A 25,616-nucleotide genomic window follows, 5' to 3' on the forward strand; every position below is an offset into this window, starting at 1 on the left:
CTCCCATAACTATTTATACCAACTCCGGGATTACACTACAATGGAGAAAAGGGCATGATTCCACATTGGGCAAGTGTTTGCTTGCTCTGGGAATACTTACACGGTTCGGCAGTGTAACTTTCATGATTCTCGTTGTGACGTTTTGGTATACTGTGTTTTAGAATTTTGCTGTTCCAAAGTAGACCCATAATTATTGCCTTTACAATGTCACAACACACATGTGCGACTCATCATGTATCTGACTCTAGAGGTTGGAAACTGCACTTTTGAATCCTGAAAACACCAAAAGTGCTAAAAAACAAAATTCGACATTCCGGCAATGTCAAATTTCTTCGAAATACCCGACATTTCCAGATGTCTCCAAACACTGTTATGCTGGGGTGTAAGCCCCCCCTGCACTGCCCATGTGGGGGGCTGTGCCCCCACTCCCCCTGCTAATTTGATATACTAACTCCATGATCACACTACAGTGAGGGAAGGACTACATGTGCCGGTGCCCGCTGTAGTGCGATCTCCACTCAGAATGCCAAATTCACATGAGCGAATGCACACTGGCATTCACTCATTTGTGAGTTCGGCAATTCATAGTCATCAAATTTTCTAAAACTCATTAAAACTCATTTTTATTGCAGGGGGCAAGCTTCTCTGTGCCCCTCATTTGGGGGGCACTCCCTGCTAATTATATATACCAACTCCAAGATACACAAAGGTGGAGAAGGGGCAAATTCCATTTTCAATAGTTTGAATTTTTGATATTTTGATTTTTAGTGTTTTGAACTTTCGATCTTCTAAAGGGGACCTATATATGTATATATATATATATATATATATATATATATATATATATATATATATATATATATATATATATATATATATATATATATATATATATATATATATATATATATATATATATATATATATATATATATATATATATATACTATACACACACACACACACACACACACACACACACACACACATATATATATATATATATATATATAGATATATAGATATAGATATACATTATAACTATATCCATATCTATATCTATATCTATCTATCTATATATATTTATCTAGGCCTATGATGTTGAGTACAGAATTCATATGCATGTATATTTCCCCCACTGGTGATATTTACAATGACTAATATGGTTACCCAAACTGCTGGTAACAAAGATGCCTGTTTTACTCTAGACATACTTGCTAGCATGTACACCTGCTGTATATATTCACATTGGTATTTTTCTAATTCATACCTCCCTTTTCAAAAAAGGTCAGTAGTAAAGGTCCAATTTGTATGGGCCGCAAGGATGGTTACACTGGATGAACAATTTGATACTGAATGTAAGTATTCAAGAGAAGGGGTTACCCTGATGATTTGGTGAACAACTTACAGATGGAGGTTCAAAGTAAGAGAAAGAATGGACATTTTTGTCCAATTTTGCAAGCCACCACTGAGAAAATTATTCAGGTTAACATTAATAATACTGATGTAATTTCATCAAATTCTTCATCAGGGAAACCTAACCGGGTTCAATTTATTACACAATTCAATCTTGACCACTTGTTTATTAGGCATATTTTAATAAAGAATTTGCCAATCTTAAAGTATTTAAAAGTATTTCTCTGTGATCTCTGAACTCTTGACTAGCACAGTGTAGTAAGAATTATTGTCTTGTGTTTTTATTATTTATTATTAAATATTTTTAAACCTTTCAACTGTGGCTGTTTTGTGTAGAGATAATTTAAGCTCCAAGAGTACATTGCATGTATATAGTGATGCTGTACCAAGTCACTCCAGATAAGTCTTGAGTGTTTGTTTACACTTAGCAGTTGGATAATAATATTGCACAGTAATAATTGGACACGCTTCATAAGTGTCTTTGAGTAGCTGATAAATATTAGCTGGGTGGTGCCAGTGATTTCTACCATATAGTATGGGTAAAATGGTCACAGCTGGAGAACCTGTGTCAGCCTTCCCCAGGAGTATCTGTGTGGTTGTATAAACTCTTATCTCAAAGTGTGTGTGTGTCAGCTACTTGGGCAGGGACACAAAACACTGGTTGGGCAGAGAGGGAGCTGGAGGTTTTAGCTTGCCCACTGGACTGAGATCTGGACCCTATAGCTGTGCCAGTGAGGAGTCTTATTGGGGACCTGGTAAGAAAGGGGAGAAACCAGTCCCAGACTGACTGTGATCTCTGTGTGCTCTTAAGGGAAATCGTATTTTATTGTGTGTGTATTTATTATCCTTTCCCTACATGGGCACCCCTTACTGGTGTTAGTGGTGAGGATTGAGGCTCCCTGATTGCTGGGCCAGGGCATGGGCGTCACAGTGCCAAACAGTGGTTTATAACATAAATAATATGAAGGAAAGCAATATTATATTGCAACAATTGCATAAGAGTATATCACATTCCAACATAGCCAGTTTTAAGCACTAGTGAACCCTGCGGTCACTGGGGGCTCTTGTTCCTGGGGGGCCCCCAACCACAGCAAGTTATCTTATTTTGATATTTTGCAACATGTCTGTCAAACCAACAAAAGCTAGTACAACAATCTTGTATACTTAATAAATCAGGTGAGTAATAACTCAAATAATTCATATATATCTTTTTATATTAATGTTGTTTTATCAAGTAACAGGCTTCACAATTCCATTAAATATTTTATCACTGATATAGTGTTCCTTGATTAGGTAACCTTACTGGTGGATACTCTCTCCACTAAAACTAACAACATAGTCAGCTTTAGGTACCTGCAATACCTGTGGCTGTGGAGGGAGGGAGCTTACTCATGCTTGACTGTGTGGGGGCCCCAAAGAAGCTGCTGCTGGTTGGGGAAAATAAGGAGGAAAAAATATATTAGTTTCCTGTTTATGCACTTTAATCTGAACAGGTCTGTGATATGACCCTGTTAGGATAAAGCTGACAATGAAAATGTGCAAGGTAAGCACTAGAGATATCAGCAGCCCAGAGTGACTGATCTCAGTCAAACTTTGTATTTTAAGAAGAGCTGATACTTCCAGTCTATAGGGATGTTTATCTTTTGCAGGGATTTTTATAAATACTGGCAGAACACCTAAGGTACTATGACTCTCAACTTCTTTGCTAAAGAATTCAATGCAATGCCAAAAATAATAGCAGATTAAATGATAAAAATCAGGAAGACATTTTAAATATTACTGTAATTCACTTAAAAAGTTAATAGAATAACACCTTTTGCATCAACATGCATTTCTTGAACAATAAGAAATATAAAGCTTTGATGACTGGATTTATTGACTGTCTGTAATCCTGAATGATTTATCAGCAAATCAAACTTTTGTATAAGACAGAGAAAAATTATAAGCAAAATTAGAGAAGGTCTGTGAAATCAGGGAGAGTGACAGCTATGCATTACTCCTCAATCAGGTAAATAGAAGTTACTTACCCTTGCTGCTGTTTGACTATTGCTACCATAGGTTTAAGCCTACTAAGAGGCCAATGTAGAGCACAGACCATAGCAATGTGTGACAAAAAGTCAAAATGTGGAACACTCTATTTTCCCACTGCACAAAAAGTACACCTTGACCATGGCCATGGCTTTTCAACCAAAATATACACGTGGACCCCTCCCCCCTCCACATACACACACATTCACCCTTGTCATACCTCTCAACTGTCAAGAATTTTGCAGAATGCCCAGATTTTTGGTCTGTTCCTCATGGCAAATCACAGAGGAATTAAATAATAAAGTAATGACAGATATTTAGTTTCGGACATCATATCCTTCAGAACATTAATGGTAACACAAAGCCAGACTGTTATTCTAGCAACTTTCTAAGTTTATTAGAGCAGTATTTAAAATTAGTTCCTTTTTGGGCCTTTGCACCCCATTAATAAAGGCTATGTCCAGATTTCTTGTGTTAAGACGTTGAGAGCTATGACACTTACAATCACACCCACACTCCCGCACACACACAAACACAGACACACACATACACACACACACACACATACACACACACACACACACACACACACACACACACACACACACACACACACACACACACACACACACACACACACACACACACACACACACACACACACACACACACACACACACATATTCACCCTTGTCATACCTCTCAGCTGCCCATAATTTTGCAGAATCCCCAAATTTTTTGCCTCATTATTTTTGCTCTGTTCCTCATACAATATGTAGTTTTCTGGCAAATTACAGAGGAATAAAATAAGACAATGACAGAAATTTCAATTTCAGACATCATATCCTTCAGATCATGTATGGTAACACAACACCTGTTACTCTAGCAACCTGCAAAGAGCAATATCTACAAATTGTCCCTATTTTTGTGGTTTGTCTATTGGCTTTGTCCACATTTCTTAATCTAGTAGGCTGAGTGATATCCGTTTAAAGAGAGGGAAAAGAATAAAATAGAAGCAAAACAGTATCAAAGCAAATAACTGCAATACCAGCAGATACAATGATTCCTTTTAATTGCTGGTATTGCATTTAATTACTTTGGTATTGTTTTGCTTCTATTTTATGCTTTCTCCCTCTGTTTACACATGATTTTACACAACCTACATGAATGGTCATGTATTTGGGAGCTCTTGTTGGCTCCCGTCCTCAGGAACAGTTATTTGATTGGTTTGTTTACTGCAACGGCAATTGGCTATAATTGCTGAATACGATCCAATTAAAAACTGTGCAGAACAGCCAATGCTGTTCAATGTGGAACAGTGGAGTAGCTATTTGATTGGTTTGTATACCGTGACACTGATTGGAAGTAATTGCGGTATACAAATCAATCAAAAGCCATATAGTGGAGCCAAAGCTGTTCAGTGTGGAACAGCAGAACAGTGGGTTCACTTATGGTCAAATATTAAGCGTTCCACATAATACAGAACACTTGGCTGCTCATTGCTACACAGTAGTCAGTGATCTGTTGTGGTAGTACCAGTGTTGCACAATGTATTGCTATTTGCTAAAATAAACAGAAAACTAGTATTGCTATGGCTGGTGTGTGTAATCTCAATACTGGCAACTGTGTGTGTGTGTGTGTGTGTGTGTGTGTGTGTGTGTGTGTGTGTGTGTGTGTGTGTGTGTGTGTGTGTGTGTGTAAAATATCACCGATTTTATTCTGTGCACACACCCAGTAATGCCAGGACACATGCATTATTCTTCTAGGTAATTATATTTCAAAATTTAGGCATACAATATAGCTCAGAACATTCAGACACTTAGATCTTTTAGGACACTGGTGGCTCCCATTCCCCAGACTAACCTAACACCAGAGTGCTACATAGGTAATGACTGTCTTTTTTTGTGGTGGGTAGGCAGGCTGGCAGTATTCCCAAATAATAACTGTGTAGCCTCACAACAATTGGCTTGTTACTTTATTGTGCACTGATATTTTGTCAGCTTTGAACATAAGTCTTGGGCATGACTTATGGCTTCCTTGAAAGAAAAAAAAATACAACTGAAATTCTTTTCTTACTCATGATTTTTGTTTAGGCCACCACTGGGTTAAAATGCTAAGAAAATGCACTAAAATTATTCCCGGAGCATCTATAACCCCTATGACTTCTGGGGCACCAGTTTAATTGAGTTATTACTGTGCTGTCTTGGTCAGGAAAGGTGTGCTGAAAGGATGAAAGGAAAACTAAGGCTGAACAAGAACAATGGATTTCTTTCCTTAAACATAATTTTTATTCAAGCCATCTTTGGATGAAAAGGTTGTGTAAAAAGAAAAAAACTTCTAAATTTACTTCAGAGCACATAGAAAGCCAAGGTTTCTTGAAAAAGCAAAAGAGTAAGGCAAACTGTGAGAAAAGGAAGAAAAAAAGTAGTGTGCATGGTGTGTGTGTGTGTGTGTGTGTGTGTGTGTGTGTGTGTGTGTGTGTGTGTGTGTGTGTGTGTGAAAATTTGGTGTAGGGTACCATTTTATCTAAATCCAGGCTTGTATATACAGTTGTAATCTATTATTCTTGCAGCTAAATGACAGTAACTGTAAATATCCCTTTGTGAGATGAGCCAACATAGCATGGTAAACTGGCCTAGCAGAACGTAACAGCATTGTAGTTCCAGGTCACTCAGTGCGTAGCATACTACTCCTAAAAGTTTGCAGCATGAACTAAGATGTTGCTTAGGAAGGGTGACAATAACAGAGTGATACTTAGACTAGAAGTGCCTGGGGGGGCCCAACTTGACATTTGCTGGAGGCCCCCAAATTGCTAACACTGGCCATGTATTCCAAGGCACAGGCATGTTTCATAGTAGCAGAGAGGTTGGAAACAGGTGGGTGGCATCTGGGAGCAACAGGATGATAAAGCCAGATAACATTATCCCTGAAACAGTAGACATTGACGTAAGGTGGGTCCCATCTCCATATGTCTGAGAGAGTGATGCACCTTGTCAGCACCTCATACACTGGATTACCATTTGGTTTTACTGCTTATAGATACCACAGTGTGACCAAAGGAAGTTTTATCCAGTGCTGTTTTAGTTGCATCAATTATTCAGATATGTCAGGATGATGGCAGCTTAAAGTTTGGTTTGTACCGTATATCTTGCATGGCACAGTGACTCTCTCTTTCGTCTTTTACCATTGACTGAATGTGTGACCTCACACACAGAAGAAAATGATGCTGTAAAACATAAGCACTACCTTTGCCTGGTGAGAGAGGGATCCCATATGGCTACTACAATGAGTGGTGCTCCATCTGCAGCAGATTCACACAGTGCATCTGAAGTTAACATATAAACAGTTCGTCAGCCTCATAGGGATGCTATATATGTCACATCTCAAAGGTTACCCCTCACATATAGACTCCACTCCATTTCTAGATGTGCTGCAGTATCATTCAAGCAAACTCTGCTGCAACCTAGTCCTGTATCATCACATTATACATTATCTGTGAGGACATGTAGGCCAGGCACACAGTAATGATTGGTGCTTTTTTTAGATCCTAGTAGCACTCATCTCTTCCACATTAACCTTCATTTGGAGAACTTCCAGTGGTACCATCATCACATTCACTGTCTCCGTTGTCCAGCCCAGGGCCAGTGGAGGGCATGACGCAGATGGGGTTGTGTAGGAGTGGACCATCATAGGATGCACAGGCTCATCTACATTTGGACTTGCATGATGCTGTGTCACCCCTTCTCCTGAGGCAAAATGACTGACCCTCCGGAGACAGAACAGCTAATGTGTAGACTTTACCCAGGCCATAGCCCCACAGTAACATCCCTGCCAGAAAGGAGCAAAAATTCCAATGTAAACAGGCAGCATACTAGCTGTAGATTACAGTCAATTAGTGGCAACCCATGCATGTGTACAATCTATGACAGCCTGTAACTCAGGGAGATGGGTGATTTTGTAGAAGGTTCATATGGTATTGGCGCTGTCATGTGGTGAGCTAAAAAATATGATCATTCACATGTAGAAGGATAGTACTAAGGAACTTACAGCATATTCTGTAGGAGGAGGCATGTGAAATGCTCAAGTTTGTTCTTAGATGATCTGTGCAAGGTATCTGCAGTCAGTAAAGAAAGGGCTAGACAACACCTTGCTCTTCACAGATGTTGGAATGGCACACATTCTTGTTAATTCTGTATGTGTTTGGCTTATGTTCAATAAATAGAAATAGGCATGAGACTATGAATTGGTACTACACGTAAGACTAATAATCAGTGCTAGACATGAGACTATGAATTGGTACTACACGTAAGACTAATAATCAGTGCTAGACGTGAGACTATGAATTGGTACTACACGTAAGACTAATAATCAGTGCTAGACATGAGACTATGAATTGGTACTACATGTAAGACTAATAATCAGTGCTAGACTAATAATCAGTGCTAGACATGAGAATATGAATTGGTACTAGATGTGAGACTATGAATCTGTACTAGTCTGCTCCACTCTACTCACTGTGAATTCCATCACAAATGTGTACTGCATACTATGCAACTCATCTCTGAATCCTAGCCTCTGTCTCTCTTGTCTATCTCACTGGGACACAAGCTATCTTGGAGATGAACATGTCTGCTACTAGACAATTGTTTTATTAACCAGATTCAAAGTATAAACTGAAAAAGTCAGTCTTTGCAAATCACATGCTCATTGTACCTTTGTAAAAATAAGAATCCATTTTCCACAGTATAAAAACACACATTTAACGGAATAATTTGTTGTCTGCACTAGAGAAATTACTGCATGCTTTGTATAAAGGAATTCTAACAAAAACTGCAGACCCATGAAACACCAAAAATGTGCTCAAGAAGATGCATTTGTTCCTCATTACAAACAAGTGGTACAAATTATATACTTTCTTTTGGTAATGGGAGAACTGGCTAACGTGCGTTTAAGAAGCCCTGTACCCCGGCACTGTCTGTATTCCACTGAGAAGAAAGAAGGCTGCAACATAATTCGGTGGATGAAGAAGTATGTTCAAAAGAATTTTTATCCTAAAAAAATGTAAACGATCCGAAATGCATGCAGTGTTGCACTAAACTTAATAAATGGGGCTACATCTACTGGATCAGAACAGGGAATGTAAATATGCTTCCTACATTAACTTGTTAGAAGAGACAACAGATTCCCACATCCAATATGGTGTCCATAGCAATGGAAGCTCTGTAGCATTTCTGCCTACTCTGTTATAATAGAGGTGAAAAAGGATTAAACAGTCAAATTGTGCCACAAACTATATAACATCTTTGTCTCCCTCTTTCATTTACAGCTACTACCAACTGTTGTCATGTTGAAGAACAAAGTAAGGTAAATAATAATAATAATAATAATCATCATCATCATCATATATAAATTCACTGACTGCTTCTTGCAAGGCTAATGAAGAATCTTTTTATGCCAGACTTTCCTGCACCATAATCCACATCCAAACCTAAGAAATCTGTACAAAAATGTAACTATTAAAAACAGTTCTGTAACTTCACCTGCTAAGCAATGGCTACAATGGATGGTAAAACTAAAACTAAAACATGCAGTTTGCTACTCTTTTAGAAGACTGTGTCCTCAAGGAACTGGCAGAAATCACACAATTGTCCATCTTTTGCTCTGAGATGCACAATGGCACGGTGGATAGTGTTATCACCTGACAGTAAGAGGTACCCAAGTCTGATTCTTGCTGGGAGTGCCTTATATGGGAGTCTGCATGTCCTCTCTGCGTTAGCGTAGGTTTTCTCCCACATTCCAAAGGCATACAGTAGATGGATTGGCCACTCCAAATTGGCCACAGGTATGAGTGTGCATGGTGTCGAAAAATTATTGCAGCAAAGCTAGCCACCTGGCTGTGTAAACCTTGGCTCTAGACAATTGTCACTGTTGAAGTGACACCCTGACCACATGTGCAAAAATGGGAAAAAGGGTTGTTGCTGGATGGATGCTTGCCATGGTATATGTAAGAAGACTACCTTACAAAAAAGTTACTAGACATAATAACAATTAATGAAATATCCACCATCAATAAGTGAATCCAGAAAGCAAAGAATAACAAAAACAGACTTTAGTCTAGAGTTCATATACTGGACAATAAAATCAAAGAGCTAGAAAAGCCTTTGCAGTTCAACTGTAAGCTTTTACTATGAGAAAAAATAACTTTAACAATGTGGAAGATGTGCAATATAAAATTGAACTACTTGTGAGTACTTTGTCGAAGTGAATATATTCATTCTTATCTGCTGTCACAGTTTACTGCATTCATTGCACTGTATGTTTTTTTTTGCAACATCTGAATTTAAAGAAATAAAATTCTGTGAATTTGGAGTTTGGTAGCACAGTTGCTTTCTAGTAACATTTCTACCTCAAGGCCGTGGGGTCCAATCATGACTTTTGGTCATTGCCTGTTTAGAGATTACATATTTTCCTTGTGTATGTGTGGGTTTTCATCTATTTCCTCCCAAAATGACATTCTAGTTTATTCGTTATACTAAACTGCCCATATACGTGTGAGCAAACCTAATGTCAATACATTCTACAGCTGCTTCAGGATTTCTCCCAGAATGGAGTAAACCAAATGCAAGTATTTTTGTAGGGGAGCAAGCTCCCCTGCATCCTCTGAAAGATCAGACTTACATATAATACGTCCAAGTTGCCATTTCTCAGAATATTCCCCTTTCTGTGAGATATGGCAATCTTGGATTTGCTATATATAAGTTTGGGGGTGTGCAGGGAGGGGGCTTGACTCCCCTGCAAAAAGAAGTTTTAAGGGGAAGTGCAATCTTGGAGATTTACTCTTCTCCTGTGTTTTTGGACTTTTTCTTTTTTTGGCATCTCAGCACTCGGCATTTCAAGTACCGACATTTCAGTAGGGAGCCTATGTATACAAATATATGTTGTTGTATCTTTCGGCTTTTCCCGGTTAAGGGTCGCCACAGCAGAACTCCAGTCCGCTAATGATTGGCAGCAGATTTTTACATACCGAATTGCCAGCTCTGACGTACAACCTTCAACGAAGGTACGCCCATTCACGAATGGGGACATTTATATATATATATATATATATATATATATATATATATACATGGATAAATGTAGAAATATAGATATATATATAGATAAATATATAGACAACATAACCTATTACTGAGGAAATGTAGTTTTCACACCATAAAGGTAGTGCAGACTTTCCTTAAGGAAAAACAAAAATGGGAAAACTAGCACAGGAATGACTGCTCTTGATACTGTCAAACAAATTACTAAAATAGACCATTGTCACAAGTTCTTATATAAGATCCAAGTCAAAGAACACTGCATTCTTATTCATCATCATCCTTCGGCTTTTCCCGTTAGGGGTCGCCACAGCGGATCATCTCTTTCCATTTCTTCCTATCCTCTGCATCTTGCTCTGTCACACCAACTGCCTGCATGTCCTCTCTCACCACATCCATAAACCTTATCTTAGGCCTTCCTCTTTTCCTCTTACCTGGCAGCTCCATCCTTAGCATCTTTTTCCCAATATACCCATCATCCCTCCTCAGCACATGTCCAAACCAACGCAATCTTGTCTCTTTTACTTTGTCTCCAAACTGTCCAACATGAGCTGACCTTCTAATATACTGATACCTAATCCTATCCATCCTAGTCACACCGAGTGCAAATCTTAACATCTTTAACTCTGCCACATCCAGCTCTGACTCCTGCCTTTTTGTCAATGCCACTGTCTCCAACCCATATAACATAGCTGGTCTCACTACCCTCTTGTAGACCTTCCCTTTCACTCTTACTGGTACTCGTCTGTCACAAATCACTCCTGACACTCTTCTCCACCCACTCCACCCTGCCTGTACTCTTTTCTTCACCTCTCTTCCACATTCACCATTACTCTGAACTGTTGATCCCAAGTACTTAAACTCATCCACCTTTACCAACTCTACTCCCTGCATCCTCACCATTCCTCTACCCTCCCTCTCATTTGCACACATATATTCTGTCTTAGCCCTGCTGACCTTCATTCCTCTGCTCTCTAGAGCATATCACCACCAATCCAGAGTCTTCACAACCTGATTCCTATTCTCACTACAGATCACAATGTCATCTGCAAACATCATAGTTCACGGGGCCTCCTGTCTGATCTCATCTGTCAACCTGTCCATCACCAATGCAAATAAGAAAGGACTCAGAGCTGATCCTTGATGTAATCCCACCTCCACCTTAAACGGATCTGTCACACCCACTGCAGTCCTCACCACTGTCACACTACCCTCGTACATATCCTGTATCACTCTTACATACTTCTCTGCCACTCCTGACTTCCTCATACAATACCACAACTCTTCTCTAGGCACCCTGTCATATGCTTTCTCCAAGTCTACAAAGACACAATGCAACTCCTTCTGACCCTCTCTGTATTTCTCCAATAACACTGTCAGAGCAAACATCGCATCTGTAGTGCTCTTTCCTGGCATGAAACCATACTGCTGATCACTAATCATCACCTCCCTTCTTAACCTAGCTTATACTACTCTCTCCCATAACTTCAAGCTGTGACTGATCAATGTTATCCCTCTGTAGTTACTGCAGCTCTGCACATCACCCTTATTCTTAAAGATAGGTACCAAAACACTTTTTCTCCACTCCTCAGGCATCCTCTGACTTTCCAAAATTTCATTAAACAATCTAGTTAAAAATTCCACTGCCATTTCTCCTAAGCACCTCCATGCTTCCATTGGGATGTCATCTGGGCCAACAGCCTTTCCATTCTTCATCCTCTTCATAGCTGTCCTTACTTCCTACTTGCTAATCTGTTTCACTTCGTGATTCACTATCCCCACATCATCCAACCTTCTCGCTCTCTCTTTCTCTTCATTCATCAGCCTCTCAAAATACTCTTTCCATCTACTCAACACACTCTCCTCTCTTGTGAGCACCTTTCCCTCACTGTGCTTTATCACCCTTACTTGCTGTACATCTTTCCCCTGCCACCACTTTACAGTCTCCAATCTCCTTCAGACTGGCCCTCCTACATAGGATATAATCTACCTGTGTGCATCTTCCTCCACTCTTGTATGTCACCCTATGCTCCTCCCTCTTCTTAAAATATGTATTCACCACAGCCATGTCCATCCTTTTCGCAAAATCCACAATCATCTGACCTTCTGCATTCCTCTCCTTAACACCATACCTACCCATCACTTCCTCATCCCCTCTGTTCATTTCACCAACATGCCCATTAAAGTCCGATCCAATCACTAGTCTCTCACCCTTGGGTACACTCACCACAACTTCATCCAACTCACTCCAAAATTTCTCTTTCTCATCCATCGCACACCCAACTTGTGGAGCATATGCACTAACAACATTCATCATTACACCATAAATTTCAAGCTTCATAAACATCACTCTGTCAGATACTCTCTTCACGTCTAAAACACTCTTGGCATATTGTTCCTTTGGGATAACCCCTACCCCATTTCTCCTGCCATCCACACCATGATAGAACAATTCAAACCCGTTTCCTAAACACTTGGCCTTACTTCCCTTCCATCTGGTCTCTTGCATGCACAATATATCAACCTTCCTTCTCTCCATCATATCAGCTAGCTCTGTTCTTATACCAGTCATACTGCCAACATTCACAGTACCTACCCTCACTGCTACACTCCTAACGTTCCTCCTCTCTTCCTGCCTTCGGGCATACCTTCGCCCTCCTCTTCTCCTTCGGCCAACAGTAGCCCAATTTCCGCCAGCACCAGTACTGGTGGCGGTCATTGTTAACCCGGGCCTCGACCGATCCGGTATGGAAATATGAAATTTTTGTGCCATAAGTTATGTGGCAGAATTTTTATGCCAGATGCCCTTCCTGACGCAACCCTCCCCATTTATCCGGGCTTGGGACCGGCACAAAGAAATGCACTGGCTTGTGCATACCCAGTGGCTGGGTTAACACTGCATTCTTATTAAAAATAATAAAACAAGATTCAAGCTGGCAGTGCTTGTATAAACCATGGTTTGTTAAGTTAAAACAAAACTAGAGTGCTTTCACCCTTGTCAGATCTAAGTTATACGTAGCAGTAACAAGTAATATATTTTTTTTATTTTCCATATAAATAGACATGCAGATTAAACTGAGACCATACTCCAAGAGCAATTAAACAGATGACATTCTATGACATGAAAAACAAACTTTTCATTGTTCCTGCAGACATGAGTATGTCTACACAATGGGTTGCTGAAGTCCTTAAGCCTGGTGTCTGAGACATGTTTGGTCACTCTTACCTTGAGAATGGCTTAGTCACCTTAAAGCTTATTGGAAGAAGCACATGTTGCTCTCTTGACTCTTTTCTGAAAGGCTTCCTAGACTCACACACAGTTGATAAATCCTAATTGTACCTCTGCTCTTAGGTCCACAGTTCTTTTTTGAACTCTATTAACCATCAGTCTCTTCACCTGTCTAATCACAGCATTACGCAGAGTATCATTGCCTCTGTTGTATTATATACTACATTAATGCAACAATGCAGAACAAGATGCCTACATTGTTATTTGACATTATACTTAGCTCACTGATCAATAGCCAGATACACAGTGACTTTGTACTTAGATAATGAGGTAACAGCACCAATCACAACAGAGGTGCGATCTTTGAATGTACCACTGTTTCAGTCACTGTCATTGCATGTGATCTGTTTAAGTGCTCTGGGAGTAGAGCCCTTCTTGTAATAAACATGGCTATTTATACGGAAAATAGGAAAGTATATACACACACACACACACATACACACACACACACACACACACACACACACACACACACACACACACACACACATATAATATACATATATACATGTATATGTATATATATATATATATATATATATATATATATAAATATATATATATATATATATATGTACATCTGATGATTTGACAAGGTCAAAAGTGCTCATCTCTTGTTTTAACTTAAACTATGGTCTCAACAAACAATTTCAGTTTGAATCCTGTTTTTTTATTTTTAATAAGAATGCAAAGTGATCTTTGACACATAGATATTTTTGTCATATATGCATAGATATATCTATTTATGTCTATATAAAATATATAAAATATATGCATATATCTATATATCTATATCTATACACACACACAAACATATATATATATATATATATATATATATATATATATATATATATATATATATATATATATATATATATATATATATATTACATTTACACTTGCCCTCTTAGGCTCATGTCATGGCCAAAATAGATCTGTAAACTAGTTAAGTTAAAAATTAATAAACAGTAGTATATTTTTCTCTTTTAAAAGCTCTCCATTTTATCTATATCCCTATTAGTATTAATGTGGTATGCTTACAGTGACATCCATTGCAGGGATGTGTTCCTTTCAATCATTCCTTGTTGGGAATTGTTGCACGTCTCTTATACATTTGTGTACATTTGAACATTCTAAGTGATATACTGCACATTTCATGTAGCTCTCCCAATATATTTAGAAAGCTTCCAGATTCTGTACTGTAGAGTTAGTTCCTTTGCTTGCAGAGGAATAATCTGTGTCTTCAATACCATGGTTTGTTTGGGCATGCAACCAGTTCCATCATTGTTTTACATGACTCCTAGTTCCATGACTTTCATTCGTTCATTGACCACTTACTGAATATGCAGCTGTTTACATTTTTGCTTGGAAAAATATTAATGATTGTGCATCATCATACCCGTATTACCACATTTTCATTGTTCGTATTACAGATCGCATTTGACAAACTAATTTAGCCTTGCTGAAATTGAGTAATAAATAAGCATTCAGTATATATAATCAGGTAATTATTTGCCCCACTTTATAACAGCTACGGTATGAAGCCATTTTAATCTTAGCTTGTGATATAAGTCCCAAGACCTCAAGGAGGTATTATTTCTGCTGCCATTTACAATGTTCTTTTTTAAACCTTTTATTGTACTTGTCACTAGGTAAATAACATCTATTTCTTCACCCGAGAATCACCATTCCTGCTTTACTTTTTGCCTTACTGACTTTGTTTTAATTTCACAGGTTTAATATTTACTCCTCATGCCTATTGTACACTAGTTTGGTTAATGTTGAATTGCTACAGTCCAAACTGCATGCAAAGCCAGGTATGGATATATTATTTTCATTAATTGCATGATGGTCTCCTGTCTCCAGTTTTATTACATGTGATCCACCATTCCAAATTCCCCTCCTTCACACATAAATTGTTTGAACCCACATCTCATGGTTTTCATTTAAGTAAGGACCACTGCACAAAGGGAACAAACTGGATTTCTGATTACTGTCTTCCACTCAGAAGAGGTTTTTGTTACAGTCATTCGATTGTCATACCCATCTTGTGTTATTGCTTCTAGTACCATGAGAGTATATTGTGTTATTTGACTTATATGAAGATATCTTCTTTATTTAGTTCAGAAAAAGTTGGAAATACATTGTGTATAGATGGTTTAGTGTTATCAGTTATAGATCATTTATAGGTTCATAGGTTGGTACTAGGCTAATGGCCCTAGGGCCTATACAAGCCTAGCCATAACAATTCCCTGGCTAGGGCCTATACAAGCCTAGCCATAACAATTCCCTGGCTATTTCTTTCAACACTATTTACTTCCCTGGACCCCTGTCTAGCAGGGTGACTGACGTGATCCCTGGGGTGAATTTCCTTTCTCCCATCCAATCATCAAGGTTCCTTTTGAAGAGGGCCAAAGAGGTGCTCTGCTTGACATGTATAGGCAGTCTATTCCAGAGTATGGGGAGTCTCTGGGTTAGGAACCTATCCCTCCAGCATGTTTTGTTTATTGTGATGACAAGGTTTAGATCCCTGGAGAATGTCGGCAGCATGTGGACATTATTTTCACTACATTGCTATCTTTGGGAAGAGCTGGCAGAGGGCTACGTTGAGAGGTCTTCTACCTGTAGTTAAGCTAACCTAGCAGCTGAACTCTTTGATCAATGGAGGGGGGTGGTCCTCCTGGCATAGCTGGAGGAGTCTAAGGTTGGGGGCATTTTTCTCAGGGTTTCAGTCCTGATTTTATTTTATTTTTATTTATTTTACATTTGTTGACCGGGCTAGTCTAACTGGACATAAATATCCGTTTTCAGTAGAGGCCCGGGGAGAAAAGCTCCAGTACAGGCAGTAAACAATGATTTATTACATAACGCATAATATAAGTAAAAACAATACAAGGTAGAATGAAAAATATGTTTCAACACATAACACATAATAAAATAGGAGATGAATTTATACTACATACTACAATAAAATGCTTTTAAAAACAGTAAGAGTAACAAATAACACCAAAAAAGTTAACACAGGCAGAATAAAAGATTTCTGGTAAAGCCTAATTCTTAGATATAACTCTAAAACTCTTGGAAGTTATCATGAGTAGCTAAGTAAGGGGGGAAAAGGGGGTAAAAATAGGTGAGTGAGAACATGATTTCAGTCGGGATTTGCACAAGGACATAGCCGTTGTGTTTTGAGATGTTCTTTAATGTGTTTTTTGAAAAGAGAGGTAGAGTTTTGATTAGTTATTTCTTGTGGGAGTTGATTCCAGATTTTACCAATGGAATTTGAGAGTAATGCATCCCCAGCTTTATTATGTGATTTAGTTAGAGATACTAGGAGTTTATTAGCAGAACGGAGTGTGGCTAGGTTTTTATAAGGTATGATCAGTTTTGTAAGGCTAGGGGTGACATCAGGGTAGTAAAGGGTCTTATGAATGATGAGTAGTTGTTGATAGAGTAAGTGGTTATTTAGCTCTAACCAGTTTAGAAGTTTGAGGTTAATACAATGGTGAGTTCGTTGGGGAGTAGCAGTAATGAATCTGGCTATGCTATTGTAGCAGATAGAGAGTTTGGTAGTGTTATTTTTGGGTAAGTTAGTGTAGATAGGTGAGGCATAGAACAGGGTGGAGATCAGGTGTGTTTGAGCAATGGTTTTTCTAGCTTCTGGGGTAAGAAAGGGTTTAATTCTGTAGAGTGTTCCAATTTTTTTGTTGACAGTTTTAATAGTGATATTAATGTGTTCATCAAAATTTAGATGATTATCAATAGTTACACCTAGCAGTCGAGTGGTCTTATCAGGGTTTATACTGGTTGCATTATTTGAGGAGATAGTAAAGAGAGGTGTGGGAGATTTATGAGTGGGAGTAAAGAGAAGAAGCTTGGTTTTGGGGTTAAGGAGGAGGCAGTGTTGCATGAACCAATTTCATATTGAAAGACAGATTGGGTGAGGGACTGGAGGGAGGGAAGATTTTTAGCAGTGCAGATTAATGTTGAGTCATCAGCATATTGAATGCAGGTGGCTTGTGGTATATTCAGATGTAAGTCATTGATGAATAAAGAAAAAGAAGGGGACCTAGGATTGAACCTTGTGGAACTCCAATATTAACTGGGAGTAAGGAAGATAGGTTGTTCTCCCAAAGGACTGCTTGTTGCCTGTTATGGAGATAGCTCCTAAACCACTGTAGTGAGTGTGGGCTAAGAGAATAAAGGTTAAGTTTGTCAAGAAGTATATTGTGGTTAACCATATCAAAGGCTTTGGACAGATCTATAAAAGTGCTGAGGAGAAGCAATTATTGTTTCTATTATTGTTTATGGAGTCAGAGAAGGAAAGGAGAGCAGTTGTTGTGCTGTGGAATGGTCTAAACCCATGTTGACAGTCGGCTAGAAGTTTGTTTTGAAGAAGGTAGTTAAGAATTTGTTTGTGAATACATCTTTCCATAATTTTGGCTAATGGGGAAAGTAAGGCAATAGGACGAAAATGTGAGAGTTCAGTTGATGAACCTCCTTTATGTAGGGGAATTATATGAGATATTTTCCATAAGGTGGGGATTGTTCCTTCAGTAATTGTCCTATTTATCAGTATGGAGACTGGATAATTGATAGCTTTAGCAGCTATTTGTAGGTATTCAGATGGGAGTTGGTCAGCAGATGGAGTGCAAGGTTTGAGTTTCTTAAGAAGCTTATAAATAAGAGATGTAGCAACGGGTTGGATTTGAAAGTTCATAGTCGAGGGTACAGAGGTATTTGGTGGGGATGCAGTTGGTGTAGGTAATGAGTTAGCTAGGGATTGAATGGCTTCTGTGAAATACTTATTAAAGGTATTATTGTTTTCATTTTCCTACTTGCTATGGTTCTTTATCTGTTAACTCCTTTGGGGTGATTTTTTTTTTTTTTGGCTATTCTTTTCAATTTATAAATGCATTTTTGAAGGACATATTTGCATCCACTTGCTGCCACCCTTGCTTATCAGTCGAACTTCAAATTCTTTTCCACCATGAAGGATGTCTTCCACCAAACTCTTACCCACTGTTAATAGCCAGTTCTGTCATCTGCTTAGAGACCTCCAAATACATATTTAGTTTTTTTTTAAAGATTTATGTTTTTACAGATAATGAAAATGTATTTAAATGTGGTGTAATACCCCTTTTGCAAGGTCACGGAGGGAAATCAAGAACACTATGACAATGTGTTCTTCCTTGACTCTGCCAACAATTGACCCAGGGATGTAATTAATAGGGATATAGAAGACAGAGCTACATTTTAATGATGGAATTCCATTAAGAAGAATATCATACTCCTGGATCAGTGTTATTTCTGAAATTAGTCCTTTCCCACATTTATAATTAAACCTGAACTTGACATATCAAAAAGAAGTTAAGAATTCATAAATTTGGCAGGCGACTAGAATATAATATTTATGACACAGAACTAGTTGCAACGATATAGGTTTTAAAGAGGCAGTATCATTTAAACCAGAAAGCTTGTTGCTTGTAACCTAATAATCCAATCACCATAACGTCACCGTTATTCATCGGAACAAAGGCAAAACATTGGCATAGGAAAGTATTCTGTCCAACAGTAAGGCTAACAGAAGAAATATTTAAAACCATGTCTGTGTTTGTAGCATGCTGTGGGTAACCACACTCAGGCCCTTGCTGGATGATGAGATAAGATGTTTAACTCACTCAAACTTATGACACCATTTTGTATATTTCCAGTTCACACTTATACTTAAGTATGGCATCCAGACATGTTTTTGGGCCTGCCTTCTTTAACCAAATGACTTATCAGCAAATAGTAGGCAGTATTAGAAAGTTCAAGGAGTTAGTAACAAAATGACACAAAGATGGTTAATCTAAGATGTCCTATAGTAGAGAAATTAATCAGTTAATTTGGTGTGTATTATTCATATTTTCATATTTATGTTCATTTATTTATTTTATTTATTTATTTTATTTTACATTTGTTGACCGGGCTAGTCTAACTGGAGACATGTCCATTTTCAGTAGAGGCCCGGGGAGAAAAGCTCCAAAATATCATACAGAGTAGATACAAAGTTAAAAAAGAAGTTATTACAGATATTAAAGAATAATAGTTATCGCAAAAAGACAAACGATAATAAAAATTTTTTTTCACACGTAGCACAAAACAAAATATTCACAGTGATTTTGTGAGAAGATACAATATACATATATACATATATGTAGTATGCAATAATAATGATTATTGATACAAAAGGAAGTTACAATAGGGTGTGGGTGAGATATAGTGAATATTGGAAGATTTAGTCGGGGTTAGTACAGGAGCATAGCCAATGATTATTGAGATATAGTTTTAGGTTCCTTTTAAAAAGTGAGAGAGAAGTCTGAGATGTGATTTCTGAGGGTAGTTTATTCCATAGCTTTCCAACAGAGTTAGAGAACAAGGAGTCACCTGCTGAGTTGTTGGGTTTAGTAGTATTGATCAGCAGTTTGTTTGAGGAACGTAGGTTTTTGAGATTGTTATAAGGTGTAATGAGGCTAGAGAGTATTGGGGTATTGTTAGGATGATACAAGGTCTTGTGGGCTATTGCGAGCTGGTGAAAATGAAGCTGGTTATGAAATTCAAGCCAGTTTAATTGTTTTAGATTTGAACAGTGATGGGTTCTGAAAGGAGAGCCTGTAGCAAATCTAGCAATACTATTATAGGATGTTGTTAGTTTATTGAGGTTGCTTTTAGAGAGACTGGTATATATTGGGGAGGCGTAAAGTAGAGTGGATATCAAGTGAGTTCTGGCTATGGTGGTCCTAGCTCCTAGTGTAAGATAAGGTTTAATTCTGTAAAGGGATCCCAATTTTTTGTTAACTAATTTTATTGTAGTGTTTATGTGAGTATCAAAGTTTAGATTGTTGTCTATTGTTATTCCTAACAGCTTAGTGGTAGGGTCAGGGGAGATGAGAATACCATTGTAAGAAGTGAGATTAAAATGTAAAGGGATGGACTTTCGGATTGGTGTGAAGAGTAAGAGTTTAGTTTTTTGGGGGTTGAGAAGGAGGCAGCTGTGTGAGAACCATTTTTCTACAGTGTTAAATGCTTTTTGCATAAGAGTCTGAAGTTCAGTTTGGGAAGTGGCTGTGCAGATTATGGTAGAGTCATCTGCATATTGAATGCAGGTGGAGTATAGAATAGCTGTTTGCAGGTCATTAATGAAGATGGAAAATAGGAGTGGGCCTAATATGGAGCCCTGTGATACACCGAGGGAGATCGACAGGTGATTAGATAGTTTATTTTGCCAGAGTACAGCCTGCTGTCGGTTTTCAAGGTAAGATGTAAACCAGTTCATAGATATATGATCAAGAGAAAGAGAATTTAATGTATGAAGGAGTAGTTGGTGATTAACCATGTCAAAAGCTTTGGATAAGTCAATGAAGACTGCGGATGAAAGAGAATTTTTGTTGCGGTTGTAGTTGATGCAGTTAGTGAATGATAGCAGGGCAGTAGTGGTACTGTGGAAAGGTCTGAAGCCATGTTGACAGTTAGCAAGTAGGTTTTACTGGAGAAGGTGGTTAAGTAGTTGTTTATGGATGCATTTTTCCATAATTTTTGCAATAGGGGATAGTAAAGCTATGGGTCGAAAGTTAGAAAAGTCATTGGAGTTCCCCCCTTTATGTAGTGGGATGATATGTGAAATTTTCCAGATAGAAGGGACAATTCCTTCGCTAATGGATCTATTTATAAGAATGGAAATGGGATAGGCAATGGCTTTGACTCCTTTTTGCAAGAATTCTGCTGGGAGTTTGTCAGCGGAGGGGGTGGTAGGTTTTAACTTTTGGAGAAGGGAGGAAATGTAGGAAGTAGACTCTGGTTGTAGGTGAAATAGAGGGGGTGGATTTGTAGAGGAAGTGGGAAGGTTAGATGTATCAGGTGAGAGGTGGCTAGCTAGAGTTTGGATGGTATCTGTGAAGAAAGAGTTAAAGGCATTTGCAGTTTGTGTGGGGTTCTCAGGGTTTGAGCCTTGTGGGTTGGGTGTGATCGATTTGCCTGGGTAAAGAAGATTGTTACTACTACTCCAAAATTTACTAGGTTCCTTGAGAGAGGTTTGTTGAAATTGGAGATAATAATTTATTTTGTCTAGCAGGATGGCTTTTTTGTACTGTTTCTATGCTCTCTAAAGGTTTGGCGGTCTGTCAGATTTTTTGTTGTTCGCCATTTTGCCCAGGAGTTATTTCGAAGAAGGATTTTTTGTTTAGTATTGTTACTGAGCCAAGGGGCTGGTTTAGCTTTGATTCTAATAGAGCGTGTTGGTGCGTGGCGGTCAAGGGTAGCTAAGAATGTGGAATTAAAGTATTCCACTGCTTCATTTATAGGGAGAATTTTTAATGGTGTCCAATTACATTGTTTCAGTTCTGTTTGGAAAAGTTCTGGGTTAAATTGATTTTTTGAGCGTATTGTTCTGATAGTATTAGGGAATTTTATGTTGGTTTTATGTCTGATAATATATGTAAGTGAATGGTCACTTAGGTCATCTGGAAGGGTTCCTGTTCCATATGATTGCTGAGAAGTATTAGTAAGTATCCAGTCCAAGGTACTATCTTTGTTATTGAGTCTATTGGTTCTGGTAGGGCAGTTTATAAGTTGTGAGAAGCCATATAGGTTGACATGGGTGGTGGGGTTGATATTCCTACAGGAATTCCAATCTATATTAAAGTTCTGAAGGACTATGGTTTCTTGTGGGAAATTGATAGAAAGCCAGTTAAGGATATGTTCAAGTGTTTTAGTATTATTTTCTGGGGGAAGATAAACACAGATGATGTTTATATCTTTACATGTGTTGACCTGGAGTTTGGAGAAAATAATCTCTGCAGTAGTGTCCAAAGGAATGTTAAGATTTAAAGTGCTGACTTGTAGCCCAGCTTTGTAGAGGATTGCTACCCCTCCACCCTTTTTGGAAGAACGGTCAAGCCTAATGATATTGTAACCAGGTGAGGTAATTTCATTGTCTTTAATGGTTGGTTTTAGTCATGTTGCTGATAGACATAGGATATCAAATAGGTAAGCTTGTAGGAGGGCGTGAACTTGAGCAATTTTGTTGCAAATACTGCGTATATTGAGATGTGCTAATGAAAGTGAGTTGGCAGGCTTGGTAGGTGATAGGGTCATAGGTGTGTCTTGGTTGTTGTTTGCAGTGGTAAGAGGATAGTTGGGGCCTGGGTTGGGATGAATGTCCCCATCTAATAGTGAGTGGGGGAGTATTAAAGATCTTGGCTGTTGTGGCTTACAATAGAGGTTACAGAATTTTCTAGTTTTTAGGTTAGTGAACTTAATGTGTGAGATTCTATGATATTTGGCTAGTAGGTAGGTGGGGTTGTGAATGAGGTTTAGGAAGTTTTGGGAGAAAGGCAATGTTGGGGAAGAGGTGTGTTTGGATGGGAAGGGAAGGTTATAGTGGAGGGAATATTCATAGGAGGTAAAGAGATAGGTGGTGGATAGAGGAGGTAGGAGAAAGACCCAGATTAATAAATGTAATTTATGGGGAATGATTAAGATGGACATGTTAAAGGATGATAAGGTATGTAAGGCACTTAAGAGATATAGTGGTAGGTTGGGTGTTAGAGCAAGGAGGGATGAGGGATAGGGATCAGTGGGTGTGTTCCGATAAAAGGAGGTAGGGAGTGTTAATGATGTGTCCTATATGATAGGAGAAAATATAGAGGGGAGTGTCCTTTAGGGGAATAAATGTAGGAGTACAGGGGGTGGGTGGAATTTGGGGGCAGGGTAGTTCATAATTTCATAACTGAGAGACATACATGTTATTGATGGGCATGGAGTAAAATGCCATGATTGGAGGCAGGAAAATTAATTGTTAAATGTGTATGTTAGTAATTATGAAAATAAACAATATTTCCATATGCACTTAATACTTCAAAAAGCAATTGACTTAGAAACTGTTGCATGACATCAGGTTTACCCTTCAATATTCCTGCAGAAAATTGTTTTTGATATTTGCACTGTAAGTTCCACAACTTTCGTTATATTCAGTGTTAGTTATATTGATAATTATACACTTAAGCATATGTTTTCATGTTTCTCTACTGTCTCAGTAAATATAATCTCATAGAGAAATTTTATGTCACATGAAAGCTTATGTCTGGTTAATGGAAATGCTCTAACAGTATATGTCTAGGTAGTAGAGTTTCCAAGATATGACAATTTGTTTGTGAAAGTTGAATAAAAATTATTCAATGATTGCTCACGGCTATTCAAAAATAAGCACTCTAAATGTATAGCCTAACCAGCATGCCCTTGGTAAATTGAGCATGAATCAACACAAAGAAGTCCAGCCACCAAAGTATATTGATAAGGCAGTCTTCCTAATGGCATAAACTGGGGGTACAGCAAAATACAAAAAAAAATCAGGTATGTTCTGCAAAACTAAAGAAAAAGAGACATACAATCCTGACATTTTAAATATTAATGAAAAGAAAAAACAGTAACAGAGATTCTCTTTTCTCCATTGCTTTTTTTTGCACTGCACTATACTAAGCAAGCATGGGGATATACGCCCCATAAGCATGCGCAATACATAAGTAAAAAAGAATGCAGAAGAAGAGTGAGGTACAGTTATAGAAAGACATTCCCTGGGATTCAATAAACTGCATGTAGGCTTCACAAGGGGCCTACATGGAGTTTACACGTTTGCGTGGTGGTGCGTGCTGAGCGACAGTGCTCAATGCATATGAATACTGCATGCCACTTCTCAGCTACATTTCATGGCTGGAAGTAGTGTTGCTGGCCAGGAAACTGTGTAAGCAAACATGGATACAATTCTGTTTAAGGCAGGTCACCTACGGCCCGTGGATTTGCACATAATGCCACAGTGATCATCAGAGCTTCACAGATAACTGTCAATCTGTTAGTGCAACACATCTGCTCAAGGGCCAAAATAATGTGGTGAAATTTATGCAGAAATAGAGACATATTTGCCATAGATGTCACATAGAAATGTGTTAGAATGAAAGTCAAGCATACCTCAAAAACCTACTAACTGAAGCAACAGAAGTTGAAACAAACTAAGATGAATGGAACAAAAGCCACGTCAGCAGAACCAGCAGCAAAGAGTCCAATATTAAGTGTTTTATTAACATCCACTTTTCGTTCAAGAAAACTGAACTTCTTCAGGCAAACATCAAAAGGTAACAAATGTAAAAAAAACTCCATAAATACACAATTAACAACACATGGTACATTTGAATGGACCAACCAACTGGTTAAAACTCGCTGACATCAGTGTGTGGGAAAAAGCTGATCTCAAAGCTTCTTAAAGAGCTACTACATACAAAAGTCAGATCTTTACAGATTGTGTTTTGAAATCAAACTATTTTTTATGTTTTACTTCTTATTTTAAGTTATTAAATTGGTTCTATTTATTATGTTTTGTTTTTCTTGGTTTTAAACATTCTGTGTTTAGACACATTTTCATTGATAATTTTTTATTTCATTTTGGTTAGTTGTTTGATTTCAGAAGTTCAGTTTTCTTGAACGAAAAGTGGATGTTAATAAAACACTTAATATTGGACTCTTTGCTGCTGGTTCTGCTGACGTGGATTTTGTTCCATTCTATACCTCAAAAACTTCTTAGAGCAAGAGATCTGGACAAAGCAATAAATAATGGGGGGACAAGGGCCCAAAAATAGGGACAGATTTTTAATATTGTTCTTCTCTTCCAAATGTAGAAAGTGGATAGAATAGCCTGTACAGTAGCATGAACTATCTGAAGAGCATGTAGTTTGAAACTCAAATGTCTGTCATTAGTT

Source organism: Protopterus annectens, chromosome 5.part0 (assembly GCF_019279795.1).
Source record: "Protopterus annectens isolate FY-2018-M chromosome 5.part0, PAN1.0, whole genome shotgun sequence".
Lineage (NCBI taxonomy): Eukaryota > Metazoa > Chordata > Ceratodontiformes > Protopteridae > Protopterus > Protopterus annectens.